Here is a 27,901-nt window from a genome sequence, read left to right as displayed (position 1 = left end):
TCAGTAGATACACGTCATAAACATCGAGCTACGTGTAAATGAAACTGTAGGGTGAAATTCGCTAGAGTCGCAGAAGAAATATGTGTGCAAATACGCGCGAAATACGTTTAAATATGTGGATTATGTCTGACATATGAGTATGCAACAAAAGCGAAGGGCAGAAAGCTCATCTTAAACTCCTGCAACGATTTCAACCAAATTTGGTAGCTATATTAGTTAGATGCACTGTGCGCGTAAGAACCACCAGACTCTTATAGAGGTTGGCATGATGACGTGGAGAGAGAAAGTGGGAGAAAGAAATGGACAAACAAAGAGGGAGAAGGACGAGATGGACAGATACAAGGGGAAAGGAGGAAACTGACAGAGAGAGAGGGGAGGAGATGTATAGAGAGAAGGGGAGGAGGAGATAGATAGAGAGAGAGGGATGAGGAGACTGACAGAGAGAGAGAGGGGCGGAGGAGTTGGACAGAAAGAGAGAGAGGAGGAGGAGGGATGTACAGAGAGAGGAGGGAGGAGAGATGGATGTAGAGAGAGGGGAGGAGGAGAGGGAGTGAGAGAGGGGAGGAGGAGATTGGACAGAGACAGATGGGAGGAGGAGACAGAGAGAGAGGAGGAGGAGGCGATGTACAGAGAGAGGAGGGAGGAGGAGATAGATAGAGAGAGAGGGATGAGGGAGTGACAGAGAGAGAGGGGGGAGGAGGAGTTGGACAGAAAGAGAGCGAGGAGGAGGAGGAGATGTACAGAGAGAGGAGGGAGGAGAGATGGATGTAGAGAGAGGAGGGAGGAGAGATGGACGTAGAGATAGGGGAGGAGGAGAGGGAGTGAGAGAGGAGAGGAGGAGATTGGACAGAGAGAGATGGGAGGAGGAGACAGACAGAGAGAGAGGGGATGAGGAGACTGACGGAGAAAGAGAGGAGGAGGAGGAGATGGACAGAGAGAGACTGGAGGAGGAGATGGACTAATAGAAGAATGGAATGAGTACATACCTGGACATTTTTTATAAATAACTATTTAACTGCGGGTAACGCGGTAGGGTGCGGTTAGTCTGCAATAGAGTATCGTCTAGAAAAAGCTCCAGAAATGTATACATGGTTTTTGACCAGATTTGGTGCAAACATTGTAAACTTGCTTTAAGTGATCAAAAAGGTAAAGTAGTGGACTTCACGAAATGAAACAACGGAGAATCCTGTGATTACATACGAACGAGGAGGAGGAGGATATTAGTGTTTAACGTCCCGTCGACAACGAGGTCATTAGAGACGGAGCGCAAGCTCGGGTGAGGGAAGGACGGGGAAGGAAATCGGCCGTGCCCTTTCAAAGGAACCATCCCGGCATTTGCCTGAAGCGATTTAGGGAAATCACGGAAAACCTAAATCAGGATGGCCGGAGACGGGATTGAACCGTCGTCCTCCCGAATGCGAGTCCAGTGTGCTACCACTGCGCCACCTCGCTCGGTACATACGAACGAGACATAGCTGGAATCGTCAACACATACAAATGCGTAGGCCTAACAATTCGTTAAGATATGAAATAGATAGATCACTTATGCCCAGTCGTGGATGGTAGTCTTCGGTTAAGTGGAATACCTGGGGAAATATGATCAGTTTGCAACGAAGATGGCTTCCGAAACTGCCGTGCGACCGATCCAGGAATATTGTTCAAATGTGTAGGACGCGTAACAGAGGGTATTGAGCATACACAAAGAACGATAGCACGAAAGGCCACAGGTGTACGTGGCCCATGGAAGAGTGTCACGGAGATGCTGAAGAAACTGAACTGGTAGACACTTGGAGGTAGACGCCGGAGATGCTGAAGAAACTGAACTGGTAGACACTTGGAGGTAGACGGCGGAGATGCTGAAGAATCTGAACTGGTAGACACTTGGAGGTAGACGCCGGAGATGATGAAGAAACTGAACTGGTAGACACTTGGAGGTAGACGAAAACTATCTCGAGGAAACCTACTTACAAAGTTTAAGCAATCATTCTTCCTACAGTCCATACTTGACTGGAATGAAGAGAAGTCCTAATAGCTGGTACAAGAGGAAGTACCATCTCCCATGCCCTTCACAGTGATTAGCAGAATGCAGATGTGGGTGTAGAGTAAGGAAACCAGTGCTTCAGATTTTGACAACGCTTTAATTACCGGCAGGCAGAACGGGCAGTGGCTAATATACACTGTGCAGTAATTTGTTATTGATCTCGCGTTAAAAATGTAAAATGCATCGTATTATAAACTTCACACAGAACAAATTCTGGAGACACACTCCCTAAGACTGCGCCGTACAGTCCCGACACAGGGGCCGGAAAACCTGATCTAAGCTTTGCTTGGCAGTGTAGGGTGTAAAGCTAACACTGCGAGATTCGGCGGTAGAGACTATGCACACTGGCTTATCTGAATTAGCTAAACCGCTAAACAATAGAGCCTGCGTGAAAAGTTTACGGAAATGAGTCAAAACTTGTACTTAATGCAAAGGCACAAATTCTGAACTTATTGATGAAAGAAACGTAAAACTGAATCGAAAAATATCGCAATAATTGAGATGCATCATACTCTGACATTAAATATAGTTACCACAAGCATATAGTACCATTTTTTAAAATAATAACCATGCATGGACCCAGAAATATACCCATTCATTCCAAACACACTGAGGTGCTCAACTCAAGCAACACGCTTAACTGTGTCAAGAAACTGGGTAACGTAGCTGATGATGATAATAATGATGAAGCCTACTTACGAAGGTGACTGTACTGAGAAGAAGTCCTAATAACTGGTACAACAATAAGAACCCTCAGGCAGGCCCTTCACAGTGTGTTGTGTACACAGTTCCGCGTAGCCAGCGCGTGCACAACTTTCCCACTAGAGCGGGCCTCGCTAAGCACAACAGCGCAGGCGCAGCGCTCGTCCGTCTCCGCACTACGAGATGGCACTGCCATAGAAACGGACCATATTCTGCTTCCGCCGATCCGCGTATTAATATGTAACGCAGCCAATGAGATTGCTGCTAACGTAGAACCTTTTCTCCTCGCGGATCACACTCGCGCAGTGATACACGAACGCGCAAGGTATTATAATGAGTGTACAGACCTCCGATTAGTCAGTCTTCATTTGTCTGCACCAGTCTGTACGGGTTCTACAATTGTCTGTACCAGTCTACAGTCAAGTTTCAGTCTGCGCCTAATAAGATTACCATATTTCTGTACATAGCCATGAAGATAAATGTATAGACACTTTTGTCAAGTATCAGAGATATATGTAGGAATAAGATTAACGTACCAATACCAAAGGAACATCAGATTGTCAATTGTAAATAGCATCCAGAACCAAGTTAAGTAATTTTTATGCTTGTTATTATTTTAGTAAATGTGTGTGAAAATTAATGAAGTTCTGTTTAAAGTTGGTTACCGTCAATCTGCTACTCTAAGCGTGCAAGTGGAATTTCTATCGTCTGACCTAACGGCAGAAGATAAACACGCCACGATAAGACCACGAGACATATTGCTGACACTCGCCTACTTCGTTAGAGCGACAAGTCAAATAACCTGATGGTGTGTGTACTGAAGGTCTTACAGTACGCACACCACACAGTGGATTGCAGAATACAGACGTTGATGTAGACTAAGAAAACCAGTGTTTCAGACTTCGACAACGCTTGGATTACCGGCAACCAGAACGGACAGTAACTTTCCGATGAGGCACTAATTTTAATCATAACTTCTCGTGGCTCAGTAGCCTGGTGAAAGTCTTTCAACTGGACGTCACTTCGGCGACTTGGGTGCCCGTAACGTACACTGCTGGAAATGGAAAAAAGAACACATTGACACCGGTGTGTCAGACCCACCATACTTGCTCCGGACACTGCGAGAGGGCTGTACAAGCAATGATCACACGCACGGCACAGCGGACACACCAGGAACCGCGGTGTTGGCCGTCGAATGGCGCTAGCTGCGCAGCATATGTGCACCGCCGCCGTCAGTGTCAGCCAGTTTGCCGTGGCATACGGAGCTCCATCGCAGTCTTTAACACTGGTAGCATGCCGCGACAGCGTTGACGTGAACCGTATGTGCAGTTGACGGACTTTGAGCGAGGGCGTATAGTGGGCATGCGGGAGGCCGGGTGGACGTACCGCCGAATTGCTCAACACGTGGGGCGTGAGGTCTCCACAGTACATCGATGGTGTCGCCAGTGGTCGGCGGAAGGTGCACGTGCCCGTCGACCTGGGACCGGACCGGAGCGACGCACGGATGCACGCCAAGACCGTAGGATCCTACGTAGTGCCGTAGGGGACCGCACCGCCACTTCCCAGCAAATTAGGGACACTGTTGCTCCTGGGGTATAGGCGAGGACCATTCGCAACCGTCTCCATGAAGCTGGGCTACGGTCCCGCACACCGTTAGGCCGTCTTCCGCTCACGCCCCAACATCGTGCAGCCCGCCTCCAGTGGTGTCGCGACAGGCGTGAATGGAGGGACGAATGGAGACGTGTCGTCTTCAGCGATGAGAGTCGCTTCTGCCTTGGTGCCAATGATGGTCGTATGCGTGTTTGGCGCCGTGCAGGTGAGCGCCACAATCAGGACTGCATACGACCGAGGCGCACAGGGCCAACACCCGGCATCATGGTGTGGGGAGCGATCTCCTACACTGGCCGTACACCACTGGTGATCGTCGAGGGGACACTGAATAGTGCACGGTACATCCAAACCGTCATCGAACCCATCGTTCTACCATTCCTAGACCGGCAAGGGAACTTGCTGTTCCAACAGGACAATGCACGTCCGCATGTATCCCGTGCCACCCAACGTGATATAGAAGGTGTAAGTCAACTACCCTGGCCAGCAAGATCTCCGGATCTGTCCCCCATTGAGCATGTTTGGGACTGGATGAAGCGTCGTCTCACGCGGTCTGCACGTCCAGCACGAACGCTGGTCCAACTGAGGCGCCAGGTGGAAATGGCATGGCAAGCCGTTCCACAGGACTACATCCAGCATCTCTACGATCGTCTCCATGGGAGTATAGCAGCCTGCATTGCTGCGAAAGGTGGATATACACTGTACTAGTGCCGACATTGTGCATGTTCTGTTGCCTGTGTCTATGTGCCTGTGGTTCTGTCAGTGTGATCATGTGATGTATCTGACCCCAGGAATGTGTCAATAAAGTTTCCCCTTCCTGGGACAATGAATTCACGGTGTTCTTATTTCAATTTCCAGGAGTGTATTTCACGTACCCAACTGTGAGCAGGGGATCTAGAGTTTAATTTAACGTCAAATCCGGTATATATGTCGTTTCTGGCGAATCTCCACATCACTGAGAGGTGAACGGAGGGTTAAAAGCAGACTGAAAAAACCTGTAGGTCGAGTGGGTCTCGATGTTTCGGTTGCTAGGTATGCGCTATAAGTTTTTTTAACCAAATCTTTACTGAATTGAAATAAAAGAATTACAAGGTTTTGCAAATGTCGATATATAACTTAATCTTAATCAGTATATCCTTCAAACTATTTACATTACATAAGGAATTAACAGTTACATTAACAGACTAATAATATAATTATTAGAAGGGCGAAGGTAGCATCGATCATTTTATATTCCAAGGAACATTTTTTAAGCAACAGAAATTATTTTTAATTCTTCTTGCTGATATTTTCTTTATTCTATGGCATACATTGTTTGAAATTCTCTTATATGGAAATTATAGAAAGTGAAGAGCAAAATTGCAACCATTGCTAGAGAATTAAAGTTTGTTCTAATATAAGAATTTCACGAGTATTACAAGAAAATGAGGCAGCGATATTTATGTTAATGATATGAATGATTTCTTCGAACTTTTTTATAGCCGAAAATCTGAGGATGACACGGCAGCCGGTCAGTACCGCTGGGCCTTCATGGCGTGTTCGGGAGGAGTTTTTTAGTTTAATTTTTTTTATAGATGAAAATTATCTCCCCAAGTTTTGTTAGTTAAAGCTGTCTACATATGGAGTTGGACGTGATATATAAAACATATCATTTCCTTCTGTTAGACTCAAAATACGAAGGCTATCCAGAAAGTAACAAGTCGTTTGGTCTACCGCGGCGGTGGGTGGGGCTACAGCCGCCATCTTGAAGCCATAACGTTCCTACACTCAGTACGCATCCAGCGTTGGTAGTGCGTTGTCTGTGTCGCTGCTACTTTGCTTCTGTGACGTATTAAAATATGCGCTGCATCAGAAACTCCCGTCATTTGTTGGATGTGTTCTGTGATAACTTTTTATTGGCAAAAAATTGCAAACCAATTGAAATTTATCGCGACCTTTGTCATGTACACGGAAAAGGATTAATGAGTGAAAGCCGAATGAGGCAATTTTAAAAAGACCGTGCCATTATTCTCTACGAGGACGGCCGTGGTAGGCCGAGCCTTGTGACTATCGAACTGATGATGAAAATCAGCGACAAAATTCGTGAAAATCACGATTACGAAACTTCCGCAACATTTTCCCCAAATTTCACGGAGTTTGGTGCTTATAAATCGTGGCGGAGAAGCTTGGTTACCTCAAATGTTGTGATAGGTGGTTTCCGAAAATCCCCGGCAGCTTCATAAGATGATATCGAAAAACTTGTGCCTCGGTGTGACAAGTGTCTCAGTAAGAATGGCAATTAGGTAGAAAAATAGCTTAAGGGCGTACCTTTAAAATTTGGTTTTTCCACATTGTTAATTTTTTTATTTCAAAACTCTGTTACGATGTGGGTAGCCTTCGTAATAATAATAATTATAATAAAGTTAAGAAACACAAATTTACCAAACAATGATATCTCCGTTGAATTTTCATATCTGCTGTGAAAACAGTTCGCATTGTAAGTCTGTTCTCTATAGACTTAACATCTGTCCCCTAGCTGTATTGTTCAGTTAGGTGATTATGTGAGTGACTAATGATTGCTCTCCATTGTCATTAAATTTTCTTAACCCGTCTCGAGAATCTCGGGCAGATAATTGTGCACTGTCGCTCCATATCTGGTTCCTAACTAAGACTTGAGTTTCTAGTGTTGCCATGACAAATAGTCGATCAAATTCTGTGTATCAGTGCCCTTGAGTTTGACGAGAGAAAATGTCTAGTGTCCAACAAGCCTGGAAAGCGCATTGTTTCTAGCGTCAGGGAAAAAGATTCCAATCTGGCCGCAAAATTTGGTCGACGTTTATCATATTTACGGTGATTCTAGTGGTAATAGATAGTTTTTTTGCCGCCCAATTCCAAATGCTGATTGTTGCCTTGCGGAGATATGTGTGTTCCGTATTCACTCCAACACTGTATACTTCGGACGAAACTGAAGAGGTCACACCACCAGGCCCGACAACGCAGCAGATCGACGGTTGGCGCTGTCGTATGCGACTGAAAAGACTCTTGAAATCTTGAACCTCGTCTTTAGGTAAACAACAGACTAGAGCGTCGTAAAATTCATGCATACAAACGTGAACACCGTAAAACAGTCGCATTAGACCCCGCTCACTTGATCGCCAGCGTCGGACACGCTGCCATCGAGTCAGGCGGAGGGCTCCTATAGTAAACACTGTGGCAGAACATATTAGAAGTTGAGGACGCCATAATTACAAAGCAAATTAAACAGCAGAATCTGCTCATAGTCAAACACGCAAAGAGGTTGCGAATGTCTGTCAGTTTGCAAAGAAAGAAGCTGTGCTAGGTGTTCCACTGAAACTAAAATCCACATTGATACGAGTGGCAAAAATAACTGGTGTATCGGTTATTACCGATCAGCGAATCAGCAGAGAACTGGAAGGAGACCAGATAGGTAAATCCTCGACATTTTCAACACCTCATAAGGAACGACTGAGATCTTGGAAGGCCAGTTCAGACTGTTTTAAGGAGCAAGTTGTTCGCCGCTTGGTGGACAATGTGATTAATATCTAATTTGCTACCTCATACTACTCTCGCTATAGATAATACTCCTTACCACGATAAACAACTGATTGTTAAAATTCATGATGAAACCTTTAGCTGTCATTTATTTTTCACAATTCGCTTCTAGTTTCTATCAGTGATTATTATCAAGTTAGTTGGCATAAACGGCAGGAAAGTTAACTAATAGCCAATTATGCGAAATAAATGACAGGTGAAGGTTTCGCCATGAATTTTAATAATTATTTGGTGGCTGAATATCCCCTGATGCAAATATACATAAATTAAATAAGAAACTGACTCGTGCTCCAAAATCAGACACCATGAAGGGAGAAATGATGTCCTATTTAACAGAACAGGGAATTTCTTTCCACAACGATATGTTGAAACCCCAGTACCATTCATTCATCAAAACGAATAAACCAGGCTGAATCACTTATAAAAGAGACACTATTTCAGCCATACATGGCCAAATTGTGTTATGACGTAGTTCATACCACCCAGAAATGAATCACATAGAGCTAATATGAGCAAGAGTCGAGAACGACGTTTCTGGACGCAATATGACATTCAGAAAAGATACTTTAGTAACTCTTATAGATGAACAAATTCCTTCGATAACAAAAGAAGATTTAAAGAAACACCTTCGGTAAGTGAAGAAAATTGGAGAGCAGTATATTTCAAGTGAAGGTTTACTGTACCAAGCAGTAGAGACTACCAAAAATGTTGGCTGTTGTGCAGACTCGAATAGTGACAGTCATACTGACAGAAGCAGTAATAATTCCGCAAGTGAAAATAGAAGTGAATCTGATACTGCCAGTTAAAGTGAAACAGAAACGGCTACTGAAAATGAAGAGACGTAGGGTGGGCATTTTCTAAATGTATTTTGGGTGTGCAGATAGTGACAGTGAAAGATCCATCGTATTATTTCAAACGATGAACTGTGAATTACTCTACATATCTGTGAACATCATAACAGCGAAGCTACTGTTTACCACCGAATTGCAAGATTCACGTGGCTATGTTTGTGAAATAAACCCACCTATAACTGAGGACTTGAAATAAAATAAGCTCTAAGTCCCATAAAAAAGAATGTCGTAGTTTTTTGTGAAATGGGATCTACTTTCCGAGCACAATAACGTATGTTGTTGTTGTTGTTGTGGTCTTCAGTCCTGAGACTGGTTTGATGCAGCTCTCCATGCTACTCTATCCTGTGCAAGCTTCTTCATCTCCCAGTATCTACTGCAACCTACATCCTTCTGAATCTGCTTAGTGTATTGGCTGGCTCTGGCTGGCTCTGAGCACTATGGGACTCAACTGCTGTGGTCATCAGTCCCCTAGAACTTAGAACTACTTAAACCTAACTAACCTAAGGACATCACACACACCCATGCCCGAGGCAGGATTCGAACCTGCGACCGTAACAGCAGCGCGGCTCCGGACTGGAGAGCCTAGAACCGCACGGCCACCACGGCCGGCTTAGTGTATTCATCTCTCGGTCTCCCTCTACGATTTTTACCCTCCACACTGCCCTCCAATGCTAAATTTGTGATCCCTTGATGCCTCAAAACATGTCCTACCAACCGATCCCTTCTTCTAGTCAAGTTGTGCCACAAACTTCTCTTCTCCCCAATCCTATTCAATACCTGCTCATTAGTTACGTGATCTACCCACCTTATCTTCAGCATTCTTCTGTAGCACCACATTTCGAAAGCTTCTATTCTCTTCTTGTCTAAACTAGTTATCGTCCATGTTTCACTTCCATACATGGCTACACTCCATACAAATACTTTCAGAAACGACTTCCTGACACTTAAATCTATACTCGATGTTAACAAATTCCTCTTCTTGAGAAACGCTTTCCTTGCCATTGCCAGTCTACATTTGATATCCTCTCTACTTCGACCATCATCGGTTATTTTACTCCCTAAATAGCAAAACTCCTTTACTACTTTAAGTGTCTCATTTCCTAATCTAATTCCCTCAGCATCACCCGACTTAATTTGACTACATTCCATTATCCTCGTTTTGCTTTTGTTGATGTTCATCTTATATCCTCCTTTCAAGACACTGTCCATTCCGTTCAACTGCTCTTCCAAGTCCTTTGCTGTCTCTGACAGAATTACAATGTTATCGGCGAACCTCAAAGTTTTTACTTCTTCTCCATGAATTTTAATACCTACTCCGAATTTTTCTTTTGTTTCCTTTACTGCTTGCTCAATATACAGATTGAATAACATCGGGGAGAGGCTACAACCCTGTCTTACTCCTTTCCCAACTACTGCTTCCCTTTCATGCCCCTCGACTCTTATAACTGCCATTTGGTTTCTGTACAAACTGTAAATAGCCTTTCGCTCCCTGTATTTTACCCCTGCCACCTTCAGAATTTGAAAGAGAGTATTCCAGTTAACATTGTCAAATGCTTTCTCTAAGTCTACAAATGCTAGAAACGTAGGTTTGCCTTTTCTTAATCTTTCTTCTAAGATAAGTCGTAAGGTCAGTATTGCCTCACGTGTTCCAACATTTCTACGGAATCCAAACTGATCTTCCCCGAGGTCGGCTTCTACCAGTTTTTCCATTCGTCTGTAAAGAATTCGCGTTAGTATTTTGCAGCTGTGACTTATTAAACTGATAGTTCGGTAATTTTCACATCTGTCAACACCTGCTTTCTTTGGAATTGGAATTATTATATTCTTCTTGAAGTCTGAGGGTATTTCGCCTGTCTCATACATCGTGCTCACCAGATGGTAGAGTTTTGTCATGACTGGCTCTCCCGAGGCCATCAGTAGTTCAAATGGAATGTTGTCTACTCCCGGGGCCTTGTTTCGACTCAGGTCTTTCAGTGCTCTGTCAAACTCTTCACGCAGTATCTTATCTCCCATTTCGTCTTCATCTACATCCTCTTCCATTTCCACAATATTGTCCTCAAGTACATCGCCCTTGTATAAACCCTCTATATACTCCTTCCACCTTTCTGCCTTCCCTTCTTTGCTTAGAACTGGGTTGCCATCTGAGCTCTTGATATTCATACAAGTGGTTCTCTTCTCTCCAAAGGTCTCTTTAATTTTCCTGTAGGCAGTATCTATCTTACCCCTAGTGAGACAAGCCTCTACATCCTTACATTTGTCCTCTAGCCATCCCTGCTTAGCCATTTTACACTTCCTGTCGATATCATTTTTGAGACGTTTGTATTCCTTTTTGCCTGCTTCATTTACTGCATTTTTATATTTTCTCCTTTCATCAATTAAATTCAGTATTTCTTCTGTTACCCAAGGTTTTCTATTAGCCCTCGTCTTTTTACCTACTTGATCCTCTGCTGCCTTCACTACTTCATCCCTCAGAGCTACCCATTCTTCTTCTACTGTATTTCTTTCCCCCATTCCTGTCAATTGTTCCCTCATGCTCTCCCTGAAACTCTGTACAACCTCTGGTTCTTTCAGTTTATCCAGGTCCCATCTCCTTAAATTCCCACCTTTTTGCAGTTTCTTCAGTTTCAATCTGCAGTTCATAACCAATAGATTGTGGTCAGAATCCACATCTGCCCCAGGAAATGTCTTACAATTTAAAACCTGGTTCCTAAATCTCTGTCTTACCATTATATAATCTATCTGATACCTTTTAGTATCTCCAGGATTCTTCCAGGTATACAACCTTCTTTTATGATTCTTGAACCAAGTGTTGGCTATGATTAAGTTATGCTCTGTGCAAAATTCTACAAGGCGGCTTCCTCTTTCATTCCTTCCCCCCAATCCATATTCACGTACTATGTTTCCTTCTCTCCCTTTTCCTACTGACGAATTCCAGTCACCCATGACTATTAAATTTTCGTCTCCCTTCACTACCTGAATAATTTCTTTTATCTCGTCATACATTTCTATTTCTTCATCATCTGCAGAGCTAGTTGGCATATAAAATTGTACTACTGTAGTAGGCATGGGCTTTGTGTCTATCTTGGCCACAATAATGCGTTCACTATGCTGTTTGTAGTAGCTAACCTGCACTCCTATTTTTTTATTCATTATTAAACCTACTCCTGCATTACCCCTATTTGATTTTGTATTTATAACTCTGTAATCACCTGACCAAAAGTCTTGTTCCTCCTGCCACCGAACTTCACTAATTCCCACTATATCTAACTTTAACCTATCCATTTCCCTTTTTAAATTTTCTAACCTACCTGCCCGATTAAGGGATCTGACATTCCACGCTCCGATCCGTAGAACGCCAGTTTTCTTTCTCCTGATAACGACGTCCTCCTGAGTAGTCCCCGCCCGGAGATCCGAATGGGGGACTATTTTACCTCCGGAATATTTTACCCAAGAGGACGCCATCATCATTTAATCATACAGTAGAGCTGCATGTCCTCGGAAAAAATTACGGCTGTAGTTTCCCCTTGCTTTCAGCCGTTCGCAGTACCAGCACAGCAAGGCCGTTTTGGTTAATGTTACAAGGCCAGAGCAGTCAATCATCCAGACTGTTGCCCCTGCAACTACTGAAAAGGCTGCTGCCCCTCTTCAGGGTTATACATATTCCGTGCGATTACTTCTCAGTGTCAGATACAATGGTGGGGGTACCAGATGTTTGTAACAGTTTGAGTGGAAAGAAATGGCTATTTAATGGAGAAGGTACTGTGGCAGCAATGAGGGAAAAGCTGAAAAATGGAGGGAGTGAATGCGTAACTTCAAGTAAGAAATTTATTCCTGTGAATGCTCATATAGCACAGGAGGTAAGCCTCACTACTGATCACTAACTTACAACGTAACTGAAAGAACTACTTATTCTTGAGTTGCCACATGTATTGATCCAGAAGACGTAAAGGACATGAGATAGCATTCAAGACATATAAATCCATTTATCACCAGTAAGATGAATGCATCAGACTTATTAGATTTCAAGGAAGCAGCAGTTTGTAATATAAGCACAGCAAACATATCCAAGGTACAGTGGCTTGCATTAGACAAACATGATCCTCATGTAGTTAAGACGACGAGAAGGTTAAATAAAATTGAGACCTGGGAAAGTATCCCTATTTTTAGAAAAGGTATATGAGTACAGGACATCGAGAAAATGCAGCTATCGTCTCTGATGAAGTATCTGACAAATAATAATCACGTACAGTTTTACAAAAGCAGAATGAACTTTTACTATATTTTTGCTCAAGGTTGAACTGCGATACTTAGCATGTAAATTGAAGATGAAGGGGGATAAAGGAAAGGAAGGGAAGGGAAGGAACTAACATCAGCTGCCTCGGGACTTTATGAGGAATCAGCGGAACAAGTGAAAACGTGTGCCGCACCGAGACTCGAACCTGCGCTCTCCTGTTCACTAGGCGGTTACATTAACGACTGCGACATCCGGACATTGTGTTCGTCGCAAATGTGCGGTCTCTCTCGGTGCCCTCCCCGGCCGACTCACATTCCCAGCTGGCGCCGCCTAACCGCTGGCCCCTCCATGCCCTCTATGCTCACTAATTGTAATTTTCCGCCGGAGCTCGAACGTAAATGTGCGTCTGCAATGAAGACTGTGGACTCTCGAGACGAATCAATTATATGGCACTTATCCAGAATGAGATTTTCACTCTGCAGTGGAGTGTGCGCTGATATGGAACTTCCTGGCATATTAAAACTGTGTGCCTGACCGAGACTCGAACTCGGGACCTTTGCCTTTCGCGGGCAATTGCTCTAGCATCTGAGCTATCCAAGCACGACTCACGCCCCGTCCTCACACCTTTACTTCTGCCAGTACCTCGTCTCCTACCTTCCAAATTTTACAGAAGGTAGAGCACTTGCCCGCGAAAGGCAAAGGTCCCGAGTTCGAGTCTCGGTCCGGCACACAGTTTTAATCTGTCAGGAAGTTTTATATGACACTTATGGCTTTCTGTTGCATTTCCGCTTTCACTAAGTTTCTCATACTATTACAACACGTTTGCAATTTTCCTTTGGAAACTAGATCCATAATACGCTTAAAAATGTGTGTGAAATCTTATGAGACTTAACTGCTAAGGTCATCAGTCCCTAAGCTTACACACTACTTAACCTAAATTATCCTAAGGAAAACACACACACCCATGCCCGACGGAGTACTCGAATCTCCGCCGGGACCAGCCGCACAGTCCATGACTGCAGCGCCCAGACCGCTTGGCTATTCCCGCGCGGCATAGAACGCTTAACTTTCAAATAAAACACAGTGGCAATGCTATTATGAGCCTTAACTACCTAGTATATTTACAACTCATTTTCCTCAAATTCAAGATTTCGGTACTTAGTGCCTTTTTATTTCAAGTCTTCAATTTCTTATGTACGCTCGTGCCATCACTGGCCCCTGTGCTCGTCCGCCAATCTTCAATACCTCTTCCCCTCCCCTGCATTTCCTCTTCTCTGCATAGGAGTGTCATGCTGTGTTTGCATGAAGTGTACTAGAGCGGTACTTGTTATATGTGAATGTATATTACAACGGTGCTAAAGATCAACGCGGTGACCCGTTGAGTGTACGTTTTCTTGTAAGTAGTGTATCACAGGTGGCGGTGCTCTTGGAGTTGACTATTGATCGCAAAGTCTATGCCATAAGACGAGTTTCGCGGTGAGTGACACAGCTTGTCCTCGGTTGGGGGAAGGTGGTTGGAAAGGGGAGGGTTGGAAGGGGTGGGGGCGAAGGCGCCCGCAGGTAAGCGCTGCGAGGCGCGCCGTGCAAACAGAACGCGCTCCGCTCCGCTCTGGTCGGCAAACAGCTGGCGGTATGGCGCTCGCCTGCCAAGAGGCTCCGGGCCGCGGCGGCCCCAGCACACGGTCGCTTCTGCCTCGCCACGCCTGCACTGCTCTTTTGACACAGACGCTTGGCGCTAGGCGGTCTCTCCCACTGCTCGCTATACTCAGCAAATTACGTCTAGGGCGCGCGCACATATCTTGAAGTGCTGTTAATGACGCCGCTTTCCCTTTCCCTACGGACCAGCCGACAGCGTTACTCCAGCAATTCTGTCCACGGGCTCTGTGAGAGGCACAGCGACAGTGTATCTACACCTAGGTTTACACCTGTACTCCACAGGCTACTTACAATGGATGGTGGATGGTATTTTGCGCCTCCTAATATATAATAAAGTGCATCGGGCAGTTACTAAAGTGGGCATATCACACAGAATGAACTCAGCTACACCTACCGCTGTTTTATGCAACACAAGCAAGGTTTCCATATTCTCTCCCTCTCTACATCCGAGCTATTAGTTCCACAGTAAAAAAAATGAGCAGGACTTGTTTCTAAGAAATCAGATTTAAGATTTTGTTCTGGGATAAGTTTTCGCTGGAGGCCAGGGTTTTGAAGCTATTCAAGAAAAGCGTATAAAAGCAAACTTCAAACGCAGCTCCACCCTGACACTCATTCCTCACCAATCAGGATGTCTAGTGCTTTTTTGTGACAGTTACTCTTACCACTGTACAAAAATTTTCGACTCCACGAACTATTCCCGATATTCGACCCTTCTTGAGCTCTACAAACAGGGCTATTACGCCATCAGAATAATCGGCTACTTCGTTAACATTATTAATTTAAACGTTCCCTTGAGGATAATGAACGAAAACCAGTTTTGTAAACGTTATGCTAAAATTAATACCTTACAAACTTAGTAATTCGTTTTTCAGACGATCTGACAAATACAACAATGGGCTCTGAGCACTATGGGACTCAACTGCTGTGGTCATAAGTCCCCTAGAACTTAGAACTACTTAAACCTAACTAACCTAAGGACAGCACACAACACCCAGCCATCACGAGGCAGAGAAAATCCCTGACCCCGCCGGGAATCGAACCCGGGAACCCGGGCGTGGGAAGCGAGAACGCTACCGCACGACCACGAGATGCGGGCAAATACAACAATGTATTTTCTTTATATTATGCTGTTAAAATTCACAAAATTGTCAGGTAAAATTTATACAGACGTCGATTTCACAATTTGCAAGTGCTCGACTAAGCCCGTCAATGAGGACCAAACAAGGTAGAATGTGGGAAATAAGTTTTGCATCGTAAATATTTGTACAGTGCTAGGATGGAGTACCATGAACAATGTACTAGACATCTTGACAGGTCGGGGGCGAGTGTCGGTGCGGGAATGCGTTTGAAGGTCACTTTTCTATGTTTTTTTTTTTAATTACGACCTCTAGCGAAAACGTATCCCAGTACAAAATTTAATAACAGTAAGTTTACTTCGCTTTTCCTTAATTTACCTGTAGGGCTAACAATTCGCACGCAGCAAGCGAGTGAACTTGAAAATCTCGCGCGTTGTTTGTGAAAGCCAGCTATAATATTACGGATTCAATAAAATTTTTGTCTTCCTATAACGTCTGGGCTGATCGAACAGTTACCATTTGAATACGTTGCTGCAGCGTATACGCAACCCAGCGCTACTCCGATGTGGGTATATAAGCATCGACATGTAGTCAGGGGGTTGGAGTAGCCTTCGAACCGTAACTTTTTGATCGCCCCTTATATAACCAACTTCAAACCGTCCCGTGTCTTCAGGTCTCTTCCACTTACGAAGCTTTCTTTTTTGACTCTTAAACATAGTGCCAGCAACGATTAAACTATGCTCTGCGCAAAATTCTACCAGGGAGCTTCCTCCTCCACGGCTTTTCCCCAGGCCATATTCACCTGCTATTTTTCCTTCTTCTACTACCGAATCCCAGTCACCCATCATATTTTCCTAGCGCTCAAGTATCTGAGTAATTTCTTTTATCCCATCACATATTTTTACACTGTTCATCATCTGCGTATCTAGTTGGCACATAAACTTCTACTACTGTGGTAAGTGTTGGCTTCGTGTCTGTCTTGGCTACGACAATGCTGTGCTGTTGATAGTAGCTTACCGACATTTCTGTTTCCTTATTCATTATTAGACCTACTAATGCATTATCTGTATTTGATTTCGTATTTATAATTTTGTATTGACATCCTATTTTTCCTCCCTCGAAGCTTCACTACTGTCACTATATCTTCAACTAACCAATTTCTCTTTTTCAATTTTCTAACCTATCTCCCAGGTTAAGATACCTAACACTCTACGCTCAGATCCGTAGAGCGTCATTTTTGTTTTTCCTGATGCCAACTCTCTACTCATTGCATCCCGCCGGGAAATTCGAATTGGGCGGGGGAGGGGAGGGAGCGGGCTATTTTTCCTCCGTAATATTTTACCTACGAGGATGGCATCAACATTTAACCATACAGTAGAGTTGCAAGTCCTGGGGAAAAATAACAGCTGCAGTTTCCCCTTGCCTTCAGCCTTTCACAATACGGTCGTAGCAAGGCCATGTTGGCTGATGATACAACGCCAGATCAGTCAATCACCCAGAGTACTGCCCCTGCAACTACTGAAAATGCTGGTGCCGCTCTTCAAGTTTTGTTAATCATTAGACATGGACTTATCTATTTGGTCATATCAAATATTTAATTAGAACTTCCGAAATTAATGTACTAATATTCGAAACAATAGGCAAGACATTAAAATGATGAGGCTACTCAAATCGTAATATGTGAAAAGTCAAACGGACAAACTTTTTGTAAAACAATAAATGAAAATTGCATTAAATTAAATGTACAATTCCATTAAAAGTCTGTAAATTACGATAATTAATATTATATTAAGTTGCTCATTTGTATTTCCATTGTTTTTCCTTTGGCTTCAGAAATGGCGTCATTATTACAGATAAACTAACTAGGTGGCGCTCAGTGTGAGCAGTTCAGAGGTGGAGCTCTTCGCTAAAGGCCTGTGTTGAGCTCCTGCAGACGTGACAGTAAGAAATGTCTGAACGAAAATATGAAATCTCTCAAATGCAGATAGTTGAAATGAATTTTGTAAAAATGATGAACGACAATTGCAAAATGTAATAAATGGAAGATATATTCAATTGCAACTATCATTTTCAACATTATAATCAGAACCAGATTGAGTGGATTTTGTTAGTTGCAGGAAAGTTCCTGTGACCAAAAAGATGATATTTCGAAGCGAGCTGCAACATTAAAATTGTACCAGATAGGTAAACCATTTTAAACCAACTGTGCTTGGTGGAATTTTCAATTTAATATTTTTAATAAATCAAAGGACTTGTTTGGTGCATACGCTATTTGTAACATCACAAAAACTCCAGCTACGACATAATGCAAAATTCTGAACGTGGCTGCACTTCAGTAATAGTTAGAGATCAGTATATGAATCCATAGCAACTAACCATTTGCAAAAAAAGGTGTTCGTATTGAACCTTTGACCGTCGTTTCGACGGATGTAAACCCGTCTTCTTCAGAAATACATGTAAGTGAAAATACCAAATAATGAAGCGATCTAACATTTGTCGAATGAAAATATTCTGTCAACGCACATCACTGTACACATTACTAAATATGATGGCCCCTGTGTTCAAGTAAGAATAGATAACTTCCAGAAATAAAACCAATCAAATAAAATATCAGTTGATGTTACGAGCTGCACATCGACTGACAGGAAACAGACAAAATGGTTCAAATGGCTCTGAGCACTATGGGACTTAACATCTGTAATCATCAGTCCCCTAGAACTTAGAACTACTTAAACTTAACTAGCCTAAGGACATCACACACATCCATGCCCGAGGCAGGATTCGAACCTGCGACCGTAGCGGTCACGCGGTTCCAAACTGAAGCGCCTAGTACCGCACGGCCATTGCGGCCGGCGGAAACAGACAGCGCGAATACCAGAGAAACGAAGTGGAGCGCTTTGTACTCGTACATTAGGTACTGTAGGCGAAAAGCAGCGACGAGTTGCATCCAGCTGACGACCTACATGTTTCATTTTTCGAAAGCGACGGACTTTTGTTAACCCTTAATATGCTCCCAAATTTTCTTTAGCTTAGCGAGGCAGGAATTACACGAGATGCGTGTTTCAGAAATAAGTGTGCTAAGTGATTTGTTTTGAAAGGTGGGATATCGGAATTTTCTGAGTAAGACTTCCCTAGAGTTTTGTCCTTCTTCTGCCGTCTTTCATTGCAGTATGTTGAGCATTTCTGCGACTGCCTCATGCTGCGTAGGAAATACGTGACGAATCTTGCAGTTCTTTGTTGATTGTTTTCTATCTCTTCAGATAACCGAACTTGGTAATGGTCTCAGATAGAAAGAAAACAGCTCAAGAGTTCTTGCAAGTGACCTCTTAATCGCATGCATTACACATACTTTGTAGTCTTCCAGAATAAGTTGACTGCAGCGACTGACTTGCGAATGACTATATCTAGGTGGTTGTCCGTCCTTCAGCTGCTCCAGACCGAAAGTGCTACATACCTGAAGGTTGAGACTGATCTTCGTCTTTGATCACCGATCGCGTAGTCAAACGTTATCGGTCCTCTTAGTCTCTTTATGCGCGTATACATAACATTTCTGTATGTTTGGAGTCAGTTGGCAACCTTGCACCAGGCACTGATCATCTTCACATCCTACATTTCGTAATTAGATGCTAACGACGTGGCTTCCCTCTACGAACTACATCGTCATGAAACAGCCTCACAGAGGTGTCTGACATATCAAAAATTACCAGCGTGGCTTTAGTTTCTCAATAGAGAACACATCACAAAAGGTTTCCCAATGCTAGTAAATGAAACATAGAACAACTCTTCGTACGTGATTGCCAAAAGTGAGAACAGTCATGCAGTACGATCTGATAATAAAAACAGAGAATGTCCAAGACGAGACTGTAACGTGAGCATATTTTCCGACACCTCGAATGTCACCTCATATTTTTTCTATTAACAGATGTATGGTTAATTTTCAGTATTTGATATCTGAATCTTCCTCTGGAGTAAGTGCTCGTTTGATGTCATTCGTTGTTCACAAAAGTACCGAGAGAAAATGAATTCTTCAAAGTATTATGCTCGTCAGACTCGTGCGAGAAGCGAAAGTTTTTCCAGTGTGAACCCTTGCATGGTGGCGACAATCACAGATGGAATGCAGAAAGAGGCGGTAGAGGGAACAGTGAAATGCGTGTCGTCTAGGTCGGGAGACCGGGTGCGCAGGAGTAACACAGACTACTGTAATAACCATGTCGACGGCCGAAGAACGGTGCACACCCACGAGTGACTAATAGGAAAATTACAGCACCCACTTCAGTGTTCGCGTCATTGACAAAGCTAATGCAATCGCTGCTTGCACTGCACATTAACAGTTGATGGTGAGAATCTAAGTGACTAACGGGATAGACCTGAGAATTATGGACTTCTTACTTAACACAAAACCATCTCAAACAAAATTTACAGTGACGACTCCATGAAGGGAGAGATGCACTCAATCAGTGGTACAGTGCCGCAGTGGTACAGGCAAAACAAAGAACATTAAAAAAAAAGGCTCTAAGCACTACGGGACTTAACATCTGAGGTCATCAGTCCCCTAGACCTAGAACTACTTAAACCTAACTAACCTAAGAACATCACACACATCCACGCCCGAGGCAGGATTCGAACCTGCGACCGTAGAAGCAGCGCGGTTCCGGACTGAAGCGCCTAGAACCGCTCGGACACAACGGCCGGCCAAAGAACATTATTGGCTTGCTATGGAAACTATCATTTTGAACATAAAAGGTAGATCAACACCCACTTTCAGCGCGAAAGCAATGTCATTCAGTACTTAAGAATATACACTCCTGGAAATGGAAAAAAGAACACATTGACACCGGTGTGTCAGACCCACCATACTTGCTCCGGACACTGCGAGAGGACTGTACAAGCAATGATCACACGCACGGCACAGCGGACACACCAGGAACCGCGGTGTTGGCCGTCGAATGGCGCTAGCTGCGCAGCATTTGTGCACCGCCGCCGTCAGTGTCAGCCAGTTTGCCGTGGCATACGGAGCTCCATCGCAGTCTTTAACACTGGTAGCATGCCGCGACAGCGTGGACGTGAACCGTATGTGCAGTTGACGGACTTTGAGCGAGGGCGTATAGTGGGCATGCAGGAGGCCGGGTGGACGTACCGCCGAATTGCTCAACACGTGGGGCGTGAGGTCTCCACAGTACATCGATGTTGTCGCCAGTGGTCGGCGGAAGGTGCACGTGCCCGTCGACCTGGGACCGGACCACAGCGACGCACGGATGCACGCCAAGACCGTAGGATCCTACGCAGTGCCGTAGGCGACCGCACCGCCACTTCCCAGCAAATTAGGGACACTGTTGCTCCTGGGGTATAGGCGAGGACCATTCGCAACCGTCTCCATGAAGCTGGGCTATGGTCCCGCACACCGTTAGGCCGTCTTCCGCTCACGCCCCAACATCGTGCAGCCCGCCTCCAGTGGTGTCGCGACAGGCGTGAATGGAGGGACGAATGGAGACGTGTCGTCTTCAGCGCTGAGAGTCGCTTCTGCCTTGGTGCCAATGATGGTCGTATGCGTGTTTGGCGCCGTGCAGGTGAGCGCCACAATCAGGACTTCATACGACCGAGGCACACAGGGCCAACACCCGGCATCATGGTGTGGGGAGCGATCTCCTACACTGGCCGTACACCACTGGTGATCGTCGAGCGGACACTGAATAGTGCACGGTACATCCAAACCGTCATCGAACCCATCGTTCTACCATTCCTAGACCGGTAAGGGAACTTGCTGTTCCAACAGGACAATGCACGTCCGCATGTATCCCGTGCCACCCAACGTGCTCTAGAAGGTGTAAGTCAACTACCCTGGCCAGCAAGATCTCCGGATCTGTCCCCCATTGAGCATGTTTGGGACTGGATGAAGCGTCGTCTCACGCGGTCTGCACGTCCAGCACGAACGCTGGTCCAACTGAGGCGCCAGGTGGAAATGGCATGGCAAGCCGTTCCACAGGACTACATCCAGCATCTCTACGATCGTCTCCATGGGAGAATAGTAGCCTGCATTGCTGCGAAAGGTGGATATACACTGTACTAGTGCCGACATTGTGCATGTTCTGTTGCCTGTGTCTATGTGCCTGTGGTTCTGGCAGTGTGATCATGTGATGTATCTGACCCCAGGAATGTGTCAATAGAGTTTCCCCTTCCTGGGACAATGAATTCACGGTGTTCTTATTTCAATTTCCAGGAGTGTATGTTTTAAGTTACAGACACTTTTACTAACATTACACAGTCAGACTGTAACAAAATAAAGAAGTTGCACAACAAAGGGTTAAATGACGATTATATGGCTACAAACTAAAAAAGGGAGTTTTATACTACAGACTAAATTTTCAGCGATAGTACAGTTAATTTGCACTTTGGAGCCAGAATGAAACCTACAATTGCATTTCAGTAGTATTAACCATATTTGATTCTAAAAGGAACCGTTATTGTGCAGCGACCGAAAACTATTACAAGGAAGGATAGGAAGACAGCAACCAGTCGCAATCCCATTGGTTTTTTTGTTATTCTTGCATATTCAGTTATAAACAGCAAACTGCAGTACATTTGAGTGAGTTACAATCCAAAACACTGGTAGCTGTACATATCTCCTTATATCTTAACTGGTCTATGGGGAGAAGGAAATTAAACTACAGAGAGTTAATTTATAACTCCCATATTTGACTGAAACTGCAGAGATATTCATCCTTCAGTCGTCTTCCACGTTTTCATCTAAATGATTTAGGCTGGATATCCGGTTATTCATAAACTGTAGCTAGGACCAAGTAGTCGGCCGAACGCGAGGGTCAGAGGGTTGCAGTAACAATCGTCAGGTGTAGTAATTCCGCTTCAGTTTACGTAATGATGATCAATGTTATAGGCATACAAAGTCCATGTGAAGAAAAGAAGAAACCAAAGGTAATCCAAAGTGTGTTGAATAGAAGTCAAAGATTCTAATGAGAACATGTAATGGCGAACAGTTTTAGTGATGAGGAGAGTTAATTTCGTTCCGATATTACAACCAGGCAGTACATGCAAAGTGGGGTACTGATAATTGATAATTCTCGTGTTGTTCAGTAAATATTAGGAACAGTCTCGACATAAATGTTTGGTGCACTGTCTTATGAACACATGATAGAATTTTTCTTTCTCACGGAAGATACAAACATGGCATATAATTTTCTTCATAAGGCTATAATTGCACGCTGTTCTCCGCTTATAATTATAGCCAAATGTAATGTGCAGTCGTGTTAAGTGCCAACAAATTGACTAATAAAAGTCAGAGAGTATCATTACGTTGAGTTTCCATGTTCCTCTCTCCCACTAACTATCCCCCCCCCCCCCCACCCACCACCCGTTACACATTATAAACATAGAAATTCTTCTACGGAACAGAAGGAGTTGTCAAGAAGAAACTTTTTCAATTTATTTTCAACTTCCACTACGTAAGCGGTCAAAAATTTTTGTTCCACTGTTGTGCAGCTCTTTCTTTGCTAAAGACAACCTTAATGTTAGGTAACGAATGTCATTTTTTCTTCAAGTATTGTAATTACGTACCTCATTGTTCCTTTTGAACAGGAGTGGATTATTTACAACAAACTTCGTGATGGAATATACATACTATGAAGCAGTAGTCAGAATGCCCAACTCCTTAAACTGATGTCAATAAGATGATCGCGTGTGAGCACCACAAATTACTCTTACAGCACGTTTTTGGGCAATGGAGACCTTCTTTCTTAAAGATAAGTTACCCCAGAATATTATTCAATATAAGATTACTGAATGAAAATAAGCAAAATATGTCAACTTCCTGATTTCTCTCTCCCCAAAATTTGCTATTATTCTAAGTGTAAATGTGGCTGAAATAAGTTCTTTTTGGAGCCCAAAATATGTTTTGCCAATTTAAATTCTCATCAATGTGGACACCTAAGAACTTTGAAGTTTCCACCCTATGTATTATTTGATCACCATGTGTTACACTTATCACTGGTGCAGTAACGCTAGAGTTTCAGAACTGAATATTATGTGCCTTTGTGAAATTTAGGGTGGACCATTCGCAGAAAACAAGTCAATGATACTTCTGAGAACTTTTTTCGCCATTTCTTCCATTTCTGCTGGTTCAAGAATCGTAAAAGAATGTTGTATGCATGGAAGAAGCCTGGAGATACCAGAAGGTATCAGATAGATTATATAATGGTAAGACAAAGATTTAGGAACCAGGGTTTAAATTGTAAGACATTTCCAGGGACAGATGTGGACTCTGACCACAATCTATTGGTTATGAACTGTAGATTAAAACTGAAGAAACTGCAAAAACGTGGAGACTTAAGGAGATGGGAACTGGATAAACTGACTAAACCAGAGGTTGTACAGAGTTTCAGGGAGAGCATAAGGGAACAATTGACAGGAATGGGGGAAAGAAATAGAGTAGAAGAAGAATGGGTAGCTTTGAGGGATGAAGTAGTGAAGGCATCAGAGGATCAAGTAGGTAAAAAGACGAGGGCTAGTACAAATCCTTGAGTAGCAGAAGAAATATTGAATTTAATAGATGAAAGGAGAATATATTAAAATGCACTAAATGAAGCAGGCAAAAAGGAATACAAACGTCTCAAAATTGTGATCGACAGGAAGTGCAAAATGGCTAAGCAGGGATGGCTAGAGGACAAATGTAAGTATGTGGAGGCTTATCTCACTAGGGGTAAGATAGATACTGCCTACAAGAAAATTAAAGGGACCTTTGGCGAAAAGAGAACCACTTGTATGAATATCAAGAGGTCAGATGGAAACCCAGTTCTAAGCAAAGAAGGGAAAGCAGAAAGGTGGAAGGAGTATATAGCGGGTCTATTCAAGGGCGATGTACTCGAGGACAATATTATGGAAATCGAAGAGGATGTAATGGGAGATACGATACTGCGTAAAGAGTGTGACAAAGCACAGAAAGACCTGAGTCAAAACAAGGCCCTGGGAGTAGACAACATTCCATTAGAACTACTGACAGCCTTGGGAGAGCCAGTCCTGACAAAACTCTACCATCTGTTGAGCAAGATGTATGAGCCAGGCGAAATACCCTCACACTTCAAGAAGAATATAATAATTCCAATCCAAAACAAAGCAGGTGTTGACAGATGTGAAAATTACCGAACTATCAATTTAATAAGTCACATCTGCAAAATACTAACACGATTTCTTTATAGACGAATGGGAAGATCAGTTTGGATTCCGTAGAAATATTGGAACACGTGAGGCAATACTGACCTTACGAATTACCTTAGAAGAAAAAAAATGAAATGATCGCATGGCATTGTTGGACGGGACGCCCCATGCGGGGAAGTTCGGCCGCCGTATTGCAAGTCCTTTTTAGTTGATGCCACTTCCGCGACTTGCGAGTCAATGTTGATGAAGAACACACAACACCCAGTCATCACGAGGCAGAGAAAATCCCTGACCCCGCCGGGAATCGAACCCAGGTCCCCGTGCGCGGGAAGCGAGAACGCTGCCTCAAGACCATGAGCTGCCGACCTTAGAAGAAAGATTGATTAAAGGCAAACCTACGTTCCTAGCGTTTGTAGACTTAGAGAAAGCTTTTGACAATGTTGACTGGAACACTCTTTCAAATTCCAAAGGTAGCAGGGGTAAAATACAGCGAGCGAAAGGGTATTTACAATCTGTACAGAAACCAGATGGCAGTTAAAAGAATCGAGGGTCATGAGGGGGAAGCAGTGGTTGGGAAGGGAGTGAGACAGGGTTGTAACCTCTCCCCGATGTTATTCAATCTTGCTCAACAGCAAGCAGTAAAGGAAACAAAAGAAAAATTCGGAGTAGGTATTAAAATCCATGGAGAAGAAATAAAAACTTTGAGGTTCGCCGATGACATTGTAATTCTGTCAGAGACAGCAATGGACTTGGAAGAGCAGTTGAACGGAATGGACAGTGTCTTGAAAGGAGGATATAGGACGAACATCAACAAAAGCAAAACGAGGATAATGGAATGTAGTTGAATTAAGTCGGGTGATGCTGAGGGAATTAGATTAGGAAATGAGACACTTAATGTAGTAAAGGAGTTTTGCTATTTGAGGAGCAAAATAACTGATGATGGTCGAAGTAGAGAGCATATCAAATGTAGACTGGTAATGGCAAGGAAAGCGTTTTTGAAGAACGGAAATTTGTTAACATCGAGTATAGATTTAAGTGTCAGGAAGTCGTTTCTGAAAGTATTTGTATGGAGTGTAGCCATGTACGGAAGTGAAATGTGGACGATAAATAGTTTGGACAAGAAGAGAATAGAAGCTTTCGAAATATGGAACTACAGAAGAATGCTGAAGATTAGATAGGTAGATCACATAACTAATGAGGAGGTATTGAACAGAATTGGGGAGAAGAGGAGTTTGTGGCACAACTTGACAAGAAGAAGGGATCGGTTGGTAGGACATATGCTGAGGCATCAAGGTATCACCAATTTAGTATTGCAGGGCAGCGTGGAGGGTAAAAATCGTAGAGGGAGACCAAGAGATGAATACACTAAGCAGATTCAGAAGGATGTAGGTTGCAGTAGGTTCTGGGAATGAAGAAACTTGCACAGGATAGAGTAGCATGGAGAGCTGCATCAAACCAGTCTCAAGACTGAAGACCACAACAACAAACAACAACACTGGGAGTGATAACAATACTGGTGTCATCTGCAAAAAGAACTAATTCTTCTTGTTGTACATTAGACGGTAGATCATTTAATATATGATAAACGGTAGTGGACCTAAGATTGAGCCTTGGGGAGCCCCATACATGATTTCTCTCCAGGCAGAACTAAGTCCCTGGATTCTGTTGGTTGAATTATTACTTAGTTCAACTTTCTGCATTCTTTTGGTTAGCTGTGACATGATCTGTTGGTTGGCAATATCATGAATCCCATAAAACTTCAATTTATCTAGGAATATACTATGAGTCACAAAATCAGATGCCTTGGATAGGTCACAGAAAAATCTACCGGTGCTATTTTGTTATTTAATACTTGTAATATCTGGTGTGTGAACATGTATGTGGCATTCTCAGTAGAGCAACCCTTCTGAAACCCAAAGTGTGATTTGCTGAGGATATTATTGTTGCCAAGGTGAGATACTATTCTAGAATACATCACCCTCTCAAAAATTTTGGAAAATGATGTCAGCAGTGAAATAGGTAGGTAGGTAGTTGTTGACTTCTCTCTTATCACTTTTCTTAAAGAGGGGTTTAACAACTGCATATTTTAGTCTCTCTGGAAAAATGCCTTGAGTTAATGGTGCATTACATATTTCGGAGAATACCGGACTTATTAGATGTGAACAAATTTTTAGGACTCTATTGGAAACGACCATCAAAACCAGAAGAACTTTTATTCTTGAGAGAAAGTATGAAACTGGAAGTCAGAATTGTGGTCGGAAAAAGATCCTGACTGAATGAGACCAGAGATGGTTTTCATGGATTATGCATCAGAATCACTTCCGAACCCGACAGGACTTGCTACCGTCAGTGAATGAAGGTTCATCCCCACCTATTAACGAGAGAGCACGCTAGAGGTCTTTGCTCCCACAGTCACATAAAGACGACAACCGCAAACTTCATCGGGTTAGAAGAACATGTGAGTGGTTCTCTCAACACTCTGCTACTCTACTATATCGCGACTGGCCTGCAAAGTCACCTGACTTAAAACCCACAGAAAATTTGTGGGACATTTTGGAACAGTGGGGAAAACACCATCAACGTCCCTGAAATTTGGTGGAACTGAGCGATCAAATCCTCAGCGAGTGGTTGAATCAGGATGCGACGTATCTGCACAACATTGTGGACTCACTTCCTAACCGAATCCAGGCGCTTATCAATTCCAGTTGTGCAATTACACGTTGTTAAATGATGTCTGTCAGATTTCTCTAGGAGTGGCTGATTCTTGAGCGGTGAGCTGATGTGCCCTAATATACATTATTTCAGTCTCTTCCGGAAGACCAATACATTTAAATGTAGCAAGCAGCTTTCTACAAACACGTCTTCCTACACAAATTATATTTCGTCACTTTTATATCGTTTAGCGTCCTTAAGTTGTCTGGTTTGGAACTATCTCAGTTGCACTAACACTGGAATTACTTTTGCTTCTGGCGTTATCTTTATATTGCCGCACTGTTAAGTAACGCCTCTTTCTTAA

The sequence above is a fragment of the Schistocerca cancellata genome, chromosome 1 (assembly GCF_023864275.1).
Source record: "Schistocerca cancellata isolate TAMUIC-IGC-003103 chromosome 1, iqSchCanc2.1, whole genome shotgun sequence".
Lineage (NCBI taxonomy): Eukaryota > Metazoa > Arthropoda > Insecta > Orthoptera > Acrididae > Schistocerca > Schistocerca cancellata.
Note: the sequence above shows the minus strand (reverse complement) of the source record.